The 12,826-nt window shown below is 37.8% G+C and overlaps 1 long non-coding RNA gene and 1 pseudogene across 1 annotated transcript; one reads left to right on the top strand and one right to left on the bottom strand.

The window, feature by feature from the left end:
• Positions 1-858: 858 nt before the first annotated feature.
• On the bottom strand, positions 859-4,204 carry LOC122281156 (annotated as a pseudogene).
• A 7,182-nt stretch (positions 4,205-11,386) lies between these two features.
• On the top strand, positions 11,387-11,951 carry LOC122303937. The gene is made up of 3 exons (XR_006240860.1): positions 11,387-11,451; positions 11,642-11,758; positions 11,847-11,951. It is a non-coding gene; the product is annotated as an uncharacterized LOC122303937 (long non-coding RNA).
• Positions 11,952-12,826: the final 875 nt, after the last annotated feature.

Here is a 12,826-nt window from a genome sequence, read left to right as displayed (position 1 = left end):
GACCTGTACCATAGCTTGTAACACTTGAAGATATCTCTAAGCAAGGTAACTGATCGACAGTAGCTCCAGTGAATCCATATACAGAATTTGCACTTATCTGAAAACAAAAAGAAGACATCAGAGAACTTAAAATGCATGGTAACTGACTATTCCTGAATGGTGAGCACACGAAACTACCACAGAACTTCAATAAATAAAAAATGCAAAGTTCACCTTCAAGGCCAGCTGTCGACCATCTAGCACAGCCTTCTCAATTGGATCTTTTGCTTCCTACAATAAAAGTGGAGAGGACATCATTTACATGCACAAAACACCAATAAAAGAAGCTTGATCGCAATGCATGCTAATGTTTATATAATGGCAGCTAAAACACAAGTAAACAAGTTATTACCTTCAAATCTGCCTTCGCTCTCCATCGAGCTGTAATCAGTTCTTCAAGAATTTTAGGAAGTATTCCCTGAGATATTATCATTGTGCATTCTCATTATATCATTATAATGGACATAAACTTGTATACAAACTAATTAAATTCATATGATTCACTCATGTCTACCATAATGTTTATATATATAATAGAGTTTTAAAAAACTCACCTTTTGTAAATTGGATTTAACAAATGTTTCACCAGATGGAGTTTTGTTGACACATTCTGGGGGAAGGTTAAGTTTGCAAACATTCTCTGGCGTCACCTTCACAAAGACCATTAGGAATTAGTTTTTGCTCCAATAAAAGCATCTACACTATAACTTATTTCATGTCAAATAATAGGATAGTTTCCAAGAAAAAAAAAATCCTGGTAGCAAACAGAAATGATAGCCAGAACAATCACCAGAGTGCAGTAACATAAATTACATGCCATCATAATAAACGTTCCTCAATGACAGTATCAACAGATACCAAGTCATCCACAATGTTAAGCATTATCTGCAATTTCTTGATACCATACCCAACTAGGACCAGTTTAGATGCTTTGCAAAACAGCCCTTCCATCTGAACACTTCTCACTGCTTCTTCAAGTTTTTTCATGTCAGTTTCATCATCCCATGGCTTCACATCCAAAAGAACGGAGGACTTGCCAGACTCTTTCTTTTTTCCGGATGCCTTGATGGCAGTCGAACGTTCTTCAGCAGCCTTATTCTCCTCTTAAGTCTCCTCGCCAAAAATTTGAAATCTTCATCATCATCATCTTCTGCAGCTGAGGCCTTAGGGTCTTTTGCAATGGAGGGGTTGCAATTGCCACCCCTGTGATGGGAGTAGATCCCTCAACAGTGACACCACATCCTTCTCCTGAAACACCAGAGATCCTCAAGAGTGCATCAATGTGATTGAACCACCGAGACTAAGGTACAATTGAAAGAAAGTTATGGAAGAAATGACACTTAAATGGACTGAATACTTGTAGTTAGATAAAAATTAACAGACTTTTTATGTACTCTATCTTCATTTGTCCCTTGCATGCCTTCATTTGTTCTGTGATATTTTGTAGCTGGCACCTTTTTTCAGTCCTGTATTTTCTGTTGTACTTTGTTCCCTTTCCCTGTTTTATTGACTTGCTGTTGGACTTGGTCTTTTGTAATGGACCCCCTTGTATTTTCTGGTTTGCTGAGATCTCCTTTTGGAAAGGAAGCACCAAGCAATTCCACTCTGTTTTTAGGTTTCACCCAGTCCATTTCATCCCTTTTTTGCTCAACCTCGAGTTGTGATAATAGTATGAAAACAAATTTGTTCAAGGGACAATAACCAGCCATCCTCTAAGCTTTAGCTCCTCATTAGGCTAGTATCCAACAAGTTACCAAAAAACTTCACACATCTGTGGTTTGTGTGAGGTAATTCCAGATTACAATGACACAAACTTGTTCCCTTCCATTTCTATGCAAATTCCAATCATTATTTCATTCTTAAACCACGTACCTCATAATGCATGAATTGTATAACACCGAATTCCATTACTAGATAGCTAACATGCTATTACTCATGTTCATGGATTCTTTTACCATGCTTGAAATGATAAACGAGTTATAAAGTTTTGCCCTACTGCTGATTGTATGGAGAGAAGTTAAATGGGTTGAGGTTGTGTACTGTTTAAGATTTTCCCCATACTGAAGTAGAGTTAAGGAAAGTGCTTTGTAGTTGATATCCCCTAGTTGGTTTATCTAGTTTGAATTGTGATTAAACTCATAACTCATATAATTTACTAAATGAATTTATTGGCGTGCTATTTTGTGCGTGTTATATTCTGCTTGCTCTGTTTATACTGAAAATTGTGAATATTTTCGTGTGCAGTGTGTATGCTGGAATTGGGTAGACTTGAACAGCCAAGGGTGAGTCCCTTACTTTGTTGCGTATTGAAGGTAACAAATGCATACTATGCTGCAAATCTCTACATTTTTTTATTTCTTTCAATAAATCTGTAACTTAGATGGATGTTTTATGGTTTTGTCCAATAAATTCCACCCTGCTGAAAGTTTAGAAATTTTTTGAAAGATGGATACATTGTCTAATCTTTTGTTGTATGCTTTCTCTAGATACAACAACTCTATTTCAATGTAGTCGCTAATTGTTCTAGCTTTTCTTTCACTTTGATAGTTTCACATGACTACTCATTACTTTTGATAGTTTATAGTGAGTTCCCAACTATATGTATGACAATATATATACATATTAAATATATAGACACCCGCACACATACATATATATTAATAGGTGTTTAATGAGAGTGAGGGTGGTGGACATGTAGTTGCGTCAGATGATTAATATAAACTTTTCATTGGCTTCATTATTTTTGTCCATTGACATGGAGATAATCCAAAGTACATATATTCTCACGGTATTTTGACTGCCAGTGTACAAATGATTCTTGTTTTTTGCCCAAAAACTCAGAAAACTTGGAATTCTAACAGCCTATGCACATAGGTTGTGAATTTATAACCCAAAGTAATTTTTGTTACAACCGAAATTACAAACTTATACCCAACTTTATTGACCACAGGGATCACCCAATATCGATGTATTAATACCAACTGCATAAACTTTATGCCTTGATCTTCTTTTCCAATATTAGGTGTTTCTTCAAGATACTAGATAATCCTTGCATAGAAAAGACACAAGTTGGAAAAGAAAATTCCCAAGAAAACGATCACCTTAATGCAGATGATATAAGATACAATACCGGGATTTCCCCCATAAACACTCACATAATGTCCTAATCAAAGACCCATTTAGATAGTTAACTGTCCATCATTTTTGAAAACCTTCATCTGTGAGTGTTTTGGTTACACAACCAATTATCCTTGAACCGTACATGACTATAAGCTTGAGATCATTAGTTAATGACACAAAATAGTGGACTCAAACCCGAAATAATTTTGTAACATGCCTTTCTTTCTTGTATATACTGAACTCAAAAAGCATACACTTGCAAGTCCTATAAGGATGAATTATACAGTTTATAGCTGTATACTGGCATGTTGAGACCATGAACTCTTGTCACATTAAATTAAGAATTGTCATCCTACATTTTGTCCAACCATTCATTCCATCGACCATATATATTATGGAGCATTTTATGATCAAATTCCAAATGTCAACTCGTCAACTACCTACGTTGATGGTCTCTGTTTATCTAACTCTCTTTCCCACATTTATTATTTTTTTAGATGGAGAGAAGTTGGATGAACGAGCTCGTTAGACTTTTATCACCTGCATATGCCGAAGGCGTTAAAATATTCCTCACACAAGCACGAAACCATGCAAGTTTACGGGATCGCATTCGGTGTCGATGTCGTACATGTCTTAACAATCTGTGGCTTCCTATATTTGAGGTTGAATCTTATTTGTTTATTAAAGGGATAAATCCAAACTACACCCAGTGGATATTTCATGGGGAGGAGGAGACAACATTGGACGTCAGTGACGATGATGTTGGTGATGAGTTTATACCAGAAGATGATTATATCGATGACATGTAGCATTTGTTGAATGACGTACGGGCAGACACCTTTGTTGATGTGCCCCAAGAAAACACTGCTGCGCCAAATAGGCCACCAATACCTGAAGATTCACCAGCAACTGCTTTTGACAAACTACTGGAGGATGCTCGACGTCCTCTTTTCGACGGGTGTACAAAATTTACAAAGTTGTCATTCATTGTCAAGTTATTACACATCAAATCAATCGGTGGATGGTCAATTAAGTCATTCGACATGCTCCTTGATCTGTTGCGGTCATCTTTTCCTGATGTGCTCTTGCCACAATCATATGAGGAATCAAGGTCCTTGGAGCGCGGGTTGGGTTTCAAGTATCACAAAATCCATGCGTGCCCCAATGATTGCATCTTATTCTAGAAGGAAAATGCCGCTCTTAATGAATGCCCTGTATGTAAGGCTTCGAGGTGGATGCCAAATGCACACAGCTCACGCGTTATACCTCAAAAAGTGTTGCTCCATTTTCCATTGAAACTGAGATTGTAGCATCTCTTTATGTCTGCAAAGATAGCAGGTGATATGAGATGGCATAAAGAGCAACGGGCGATAGAAGATACTAGTATGAGACATCCGGTTGACTATGAGTGTTGGAAGAAATTTGATGAACATCATAGTTGGTTTGCTGCGGATCCACACAATGTTAGGCTCGGTCTAGCTTGTGACGGATTCACTCCCTTCAACAACTTGGCTAAGCCCCATAGCATTTGGCCAGTGATCCTTGTCCCGTATAACTTGCCGCCGTGGTCATGCATGAAAGATCAATACTTTTATGACTTCTTTGATTATTCCTGGCCCAAAGTCACCAGGGAATGAGATCGATGTGTACCTGCAGCCGTTGCTTGATGAACTGCTTGAATTGTGGGAATATGGGGTATCGACATATGATGCCTTATCTAAGGAGACGTTTATGTTGCATGCTGCATTGTTGTGGACAATCAATGACTTCCCTGCCTACGAGAATATTTCTGGCTAGTCAACAAAGGGAATATTAGCTTGTCTGTCTTGCAATGCCGAGGGTGACTACAATTGGTTGAAAAATGGTCGAAAACATTGTTATATGGGACACCGACGCTTCTTACCGCTAGATCACATATGGAGAAGGAGGAAAGGATTGTTTAACAGTAAAGAAGATCATCGCATGTCGCCAAGAGATATAGGAGGATATGATATTCTGACTCAATTACAGATGATTGAGGATGTTCAGTTTGGCAAATCTCGTAGGAAGAGAAAATGTACTACTAAAGAGCTTAATTGGACAAAGTGTAGCATATTCTTCCAGTTACCTTATTGGTCAACACTCCAACTTCGGCATAATTTAGATATTATGCATATTGAGAAGAAGATTACCGAAAACATCTTATTCACTTTAATGAACACTCCAGGAAAAACTAAAGATAATATAAATTCAAGGCGTGACTTGGAGATATTGGGTTATAGAAAAGAATTACATTTGAGGCGTGGGGGTGATCATGTAACAATGCCACATGCACTGTAAGCATTACACGGAGATGAAAGGCATAAATTTTGTGAGTGGCTGTCCGATATCAAATTTCCAGATGGGTTCTCTTCTAATATCTCGAATTGTGTTTCTCTACGTGATTACAAAATCGCCGGGTTAAAAAGCCACGATTATCATGTTTTCCTTCAAAGACTACTCCCAATTATTGCTGGGGGGTTTCTAAGAAGTGACATTGCCTTGGCTTTGACTGAACTTAGCACGTTCTTCAAAGAGTTGTGCGCTCGAACACTGGATGTGAATCGCCTATCTTAACTCCAAACTGATATCATCACCATTCTATGCAAACTGAAGATGATATTCCCTCCCTAATTTTTCAATGTCATGGTCCACCTAGCTGTCCATTTGCCTCGTGAGGCCATACTTGGGGGTCCAGTACAATATAGATGGATGTACCAATTTGAGAGATACCTTGGAAAATTCAAATGGTATGTTAAGAATAAAGCCCGACCAGAAGGTTCAATAGCCGAGGCCTACATTCACACTGAATGCCTGACTTTTTGCTCTATATACCTAAAAGATGTTGAGATGAAGTTCAATCGAGCGGACCGCAACGTTTATGCTGACGAAGAGGAGACTATAGATGGATTCATAATTTTTAATCAGAAAGTTCGTCCCTTGGGTTCAGCTTCTAATGTGCAATTAGAAGATAAACTCTTTAAAGCAGCCATTTGGTATGTGCTCAACAATTGTCAGGAGATTGGACCATATATACAGTAAGCATCAAGGAGTTTACTTTAAAATCTACTTCCATTCAAACTTAACAAGTTATTATATATGCAATGCCCATAACATCAAATATTTTGCTTGGCGATTCTATGCACCAAATGTAGGGAACACTACGAGAAATGTAAGGTGCAACACCCAAATTGCATCGATCGCATGCATCAAACTGACTTTCCAACTTAGTTCAAGCACCGTGTAAGTTCTTTTCCATCCTTATCTACATTGAAATATTATGGATTTCCTTAATATGTTTTGAAATGATGACAATATACGTTATGAATTTTCAACAATTTTGGTATAGATCCAGGAACATCGTACCAAGCATCCACTTGATGTGTCCGTTGATCTGTATGCATTAGCTTGAGGGCCTGACCGTTGGGTTACATCATATGATGCTTGCATAATAAATGGAAAAAGGTTTCATACAAGACATCATGAACTTCATCGGCGTACATAAAATTCCGGGGTGTTGGTAACTGGGGACGAGGCCACAAATAATACAGACTTTTACGGTGTTATTAATAATATCGTAGAGTTACTCTACATGGAGTGGTGTCAGGTATACCTATTTGAATTTGATTGGTTTGATGTTGGTGATCGAAAACGAGGGGTGCGGGTGGATGACCATATGATTAGTGTCAACATGAATAGGACTTGGTATAAGGGTGAACCATTCGTGTTGGCGAGTTAGGCTGATCAATGTTTCTACGTAAGAGATTTAAGGGCGAAAGGGAATTGGGGTGTTGTGCAAACCTATACAAATAGGAATGTATATTACATTCTGTCAGTGTCGAGGAATCTAGAAGATATTAATGATGGCGAGCCAAATACTAATGAGGCCGATCAAGAAAATGAGTTTTCTGATTACTATGAACTAGTGCAGTGTAGTAATGCAGATCCAGTGTCAACTCCACTGGATAGGCTTGATATACCACCTAGCCATATTGATGCACAAGAAGTCATGGATGTGGATGGTCAATGCATAGATTCAACAAGCTTTATTAATGATGCCATGATTTCTTCTGGTTCCGGAGATGCGTATAGTGAGGGGGAATATTCAGATGAAGAGGACCTATCAACAGATGAAGAGTCTGTGTTAGATTTATAATGAACACTCCAAAAACTTCGTCTACTTAAGGTTGGTACAACAGATTATCTCTTTGAAGTTGGTACAATTTCACATATAGTTAAAAATGATATTGTAGTGTCATACCTTTTTTGATTTAGTTAGACTAACACGGTATGTTAATTTTTAATAAATGGACTGAAGTAATATGCACAAGATTACGTATATGGTTTCATATATTTATTTCCTATGTTCTGTGGTTTGGCTGCTGATTATGATATTATTATTGCTCAGGTGAGGGTAAAACAATACTGCGTTGCTTTATTGTAGTCGCTGCACAGACAGATTTGGGAGGGGATTTGCTTTCTCTGATATTGATATATTTATCATGCAATCCCATCTTCAAGCTGGAGGCATGAGCAACATGGTTAATTACCAAGGTATATAATTTAGATTGATAAGTTAATTATTTGTCTATATTAATGATCATAATGTAATGGTTACTCTACCCAAAAGTACTTGAAAATGGTAGATAATTGATTTTTCTTTTTCTAACCATGGCATCCACTTTGAGATTATTTTCTGGAATGGACCTGACGTTTATTACAATGCTATTAACTCATACGCATGCAGGTGACCGAGCGGGACCTAGTACTAGGGGCGGAGGGAGACTTCGGAGTTTTCGTTGGAGGCGGCATGTATCGTACTTGGCCCGCCACAACCGTCCTCGAGGAGCGAAGATCTCCTCATATCACAGTCCTGAGGAGTGTAATCAATCATCCTCAGATGACTCCACACAGCCCCCAAGCCCACCACCATCCACCAATCCAATTCCCACGCCAGCGCCTGTTCGAGAACCCTCACCAGTGCGGGCACAATCACCTATTAGAGACCACGCACGAATGGAAGACCCCAGTGTACCACAAACTGGTATGTGTTAATCCATGATACATATTGAATGCGTTGACCTATTGGTATGTCACCTTGTTTGTGTAAAGATACTTTATAATTACACACACTAATCTAGTCCTGTATTTTGAAATACAGGAGCGGACGCCCCCACGGAGCCTGTTGTAGCGCAGGAATAGAGAAAATGAATTCGTGGGCCCGCTCGATGCATCGAGTTTGACAAGGTGAGGAAGCATGGGAAAGTGCTTTTAAAGATAAACGAGGGTGAGATTGCACCGTGTTGTGAGCACACTTCTATGTTCACGACACGGGTATCATGGATTATTAAACAATATTGTGACATGAGTTATGCGCGATGGACAGATGTTCCACGAGCCATGAAGGAGGAGCTCATTGACATTGTTCGGGTAGGTTATTGGGTTAGCTACTTTCGTCAAGTTGGGTGTCGTTTATGCACTATAACCGTTGCCAAAATACTAATTTTATACAATAATGTAGTCTGACTTCGTGTTCGACTGGGAGCGCGAAAACCACCGATTGACGGTGACAAAGGCACTTCGTAAGCACTTCAACTCCTTCCATCATGACTTGCACAAGATTTATGAATCATTTGGAAGCCATGAAGAAGCTTTGGCTAATGGGACAAGCTTGGTGGACCCCCTTGTATGGGTAAAGTTGTGTGGTAGTTGGGGCAGTGATGCCTTTAAGGTATACATGCTCTTTCTCAAAGTAATGCCATATTAAATTCTTCCATTTAATATGACTAAATATTGTTGTGACAAATGCAATTGTTTATTATAGCTAACATTGGGTGTGCATGGTAGAAAATTTCTTCTCAAACCGGGCGAACCGAAAGAAGCAGACAATTAATCACACATTAGGACATAAATCATTCATCCGAATACTTGAGCAAAAGGTTTGAGGATGCCTCCCAATTGATGGTCATTTCAATAGACTTGTCCAACTTCTGCATTCATTAGCACATATTGAATATTGTCCTCTATGTCGTGAAATTATATTACATCTGAGGATATGATATTATTACCTTACTGTTGGGTACTGGTTACTTTCAATAGACTTGAGTGTAAAATACACATGTCAAATTTTATAAACTTGACTTGCTTCATCAAACTGTTCATATACGTTTATTGAACACATGTAGCGTACTGAGAATGGAAATTTGGTTGACTTCTATAAGGAGACGCGCTGGTCGAAGAAGAAGAACAAGTTTGTGACAGATGCTACAGAAGATACTTACGTGAGTTGTACACTTACAGTTCCATTTATCTATTCTTGTTTCTAATAATAATAAATGCATACAACTAACATGCCACAATTGTTAATAATCGTTGTTTTGTCAATGTCCAGAAGGAGATGCAAGGTAGGTTGGATGGCCTAGAACCAGAGCAACGTAATGATGAGGTAGCAGTGACTGTCTTTAGGGAGGTCCTGGGCCATCGACCTGGATATGCACGAGGACTCGGGGAGATGGTCATCCTCGAGTCAAGTAGACAGCGTGACCAAGTTAAAATGCAATGCTACATGTCTGAGATTGAAAGACACAAGAAAGATGCTGAACAACATAAGAAAGATGCTGAAGAGTATAAGAGTCAGCTGGATGAAGTGAGATCAGAGATGCGGGCTCTTAGGGAGCATCAGATTCAGACTGACAGATTGCTTCAAGCATTCTTTAAGGATCATCTGACATTCACTGAGTCATATCGACAGACTCAGGGTAATGATTCCCCCGACCCATAAGGGGGGTTGTGGGGTTTTTTGGCGTTTTGGGTGGTATTTTGTCGTGTCGGGTGGTTTTTTGATAGTGGATTTTGAAGACAACTGGGTAATATACATATATCTATATATATATATATAGATATTACTATATATATAAAGGGATCTATGTCAACATCGGGGGGAAATAGTATTTTGATGGTCATTTCTTTTTGGGTCGTTTGTGCATATATGTAAGACTCCTTTGCTGAACCATTTCCCAGCAAAATAACAATTAATGTTAGCATCAAATCATGTCCTGGGGAATCACAAGTAGGAGTTAATGAAGATTGTAAGAAACCACAATGCGTACAGAATAAAAACTTAGAGTAAGTTTCTTATGGGTGGAAAATATTTTCTCTTCTAGGTACAACTATTTAGTAGGTAGGTCCATCATTATGCGGGCTAACATTTCTAACACGTAATGGTCTTTTATTGCAAGGCATTTTCTTGGGTTAGACATTGGACCATCATGCTAGTGTTCACAAGTTGGTGCAAAACTTGGAGACACAGTTGAAGGAGCTTTGCAACTGACACAACATGGAGAAGGTCTATTTCTCTCTCTCTCTCTCTCTCTCTCTCTCTCTCTCTCTCTCTCTCTCTCTCTCTCTCTCTCTATCAATCTCTCTCTCGCTATCTCAATAAATATATTCAGCTCAACTCAATTATCCATTTATATTAATAGGTGGTTGTGGATATACGGAGATTAAAAATAGATTAATATGATAGTGTGTGTGAGGGTCATTACAGATATCAATCCCCTATCCGAAAGGATTTCTGTATTAACATTTTGATTAAGACAATATTCTGGTATTAACTATGTATCAGATTAATATTTTTCATATAACAAAACCCGAATATGAGTTGAAAGGTGCATCTTCCTACCATACATCTTATAAATTTATATCAAAATTTATAAAGTATCGTTTGGGTGGAGGGGATAGTTTATATGGATCCTTGCATAGAAATAGCCTTATGTGTTGTTGGGTGTGCAAATTTTTTTTATTATGTGCGTGGGAAGTCACACCATCGGTGGTACTAGTTTCATATGACTTCACATAATATATTTATTGAATTAAGTTGTAATACAGTTTCCGGATGTTTTTTGCCATTTCTTAGATATTTGTGCCTCTTCTTGCTGGAGGGAGAATCATGTCTCCTTTGCATCCAAAATATTATATATTGTAGGAAAAATAAGGATGAATTTTCTTAAATATACATGCTACTGTTAATTTCATTTAATGCTTGTAGTTGTGAATATGAATTACTATTCGTTCTGATCATCTAATTTTTAAATGAATTTTTCTACTCATCTTGACATGGGTTCTGTTACCAACTGAATGCTACAATCCTCAAACTTCGATAATCATGTTGAAAAGCTGGCAGTGTTTGTTTCCGATGAAGTTCCTGAAATTGTAATGGGTGATCCAGGGAGGTTCAGGCAGATTATTACAAATCTTGTGGGCAACTCTATTAAGGTAAGTGGATATAAAAGCCCTTCTGTCAATTACCCAAAAAATAATTTTAACACCATTAGTATCCATACTGCATAAGCTTCTTTGATTTATATTCTTAACTTTACTTCAAATAGTGATCTAACTTACTGGTAGAAGACTATGGTTGGTCCTCTCAGTGTCTAATGTGCAATTTATTAATTATACTGAGTAGTTTTAGGTTCACCGAACGAGGACATATATTTATCCACCCCCTCACTTTTTAGATGTGGTTCAAGTAAGATGATGAAGACCCACATCATTGCTGCTGCAGCTTGGAAACCATGACCAGGTTACTCATCTGCTTTAGTGTTTCCCCTGCATTTCAAGTCATAAAACTCAGTTTGCATCTTACTCCATGCTTTTTAGTATCCAAACAGGTGTGTTGCACAGCTGCTGTATTTCAGATAGGCATATGCTCAGCTAGGCGAATTTTGGTTATCTTGGATTCCTCTGTTCAAGTTATCACATGGCTCAAATTAAGGTGAGTCATAAATTGATATACCGCTACCACTAGTCTAGTAGGTACTAAAAAGTTGACATATGGATTTTTCTCCCTTATTTTAATCATTAATTTGTTGTGCATGAATTATTAGGTGTTTTCACTATCAATAGTAATAAATGCTATTTTCTTGCACTCCATTCACCTGAAAAGTCATGGTTAATGAGGTTATCTATATTGTCATGGGTTTTATGTGGTGTGAGGTGGTTGAAAGAGTTATGGAAGAACATCTTAGGTTATAAGTAAACAAAGTATATTAATAAGAGGATAATTATATGCCATGTTCATTCTTAAAGAAGAGTTAAGGAGACAATAAAAGAAAAGGGTCATTGAGAGAGAGTTCAACATCTAGTGGTATGTTATTTTCACAACCTGTACCCAAGCTAACAAAGGCCACAGTTAAATTGCCATATGTACTTTTAATCTACTGAGTAGCAGTTGGTCTGAAATCTGTCCATTTCGGAGTGCCAATAACATGCATATTAAGTTTCCGGCTATGAAATATAAAGCCTTGACCGCTGGCTTCCAGACCATTAATACCATGTTCTGTGATTTGGAAAAAATCTATTCAATATTAGAGATTTTACATTTATTTATGAAAATTGAATACTTAGAATATTAATGAAAGGCATCTTATTTTTTCAAAACTATTAATACACTGTTGATGGAAGCAACTATTCTCGTCAGTGCAATAGTGGATATTTGCTCAATATCCAATATTTAACCAAACAAATTTCTTACTCATCAAGGGGCCCAGTGCTGTAATCCCAAATGCATGAATTTGTTGGGGAAGAGAAGAATGATGATGGTAGGGTGCAGTGTTCTCTGCAACTGGAAAAGGTACTCAAATCTCATTTA

Source organism: Carya illinoinensis, chromosome 1 (genome assembly GCF_018687715.1).
Source record: "Carya illinoinensis cultivar Pawnee chromosome 1, C.illinoinensisPawnee_v1, whole genome shotgun sequence".
NCBI classification, from domain to species: domain Eukaryota; kingdom Viridiplantae; phylum Streptophyta; class Magnoliopsida; order Fagales; family Juglandaceae; genus Carya; species Carya illinoinensis.
Note: the sequence above shows the minus strand (reverse complement) of the source record. Positions and strands in the feature narration are given on the sequence as shown.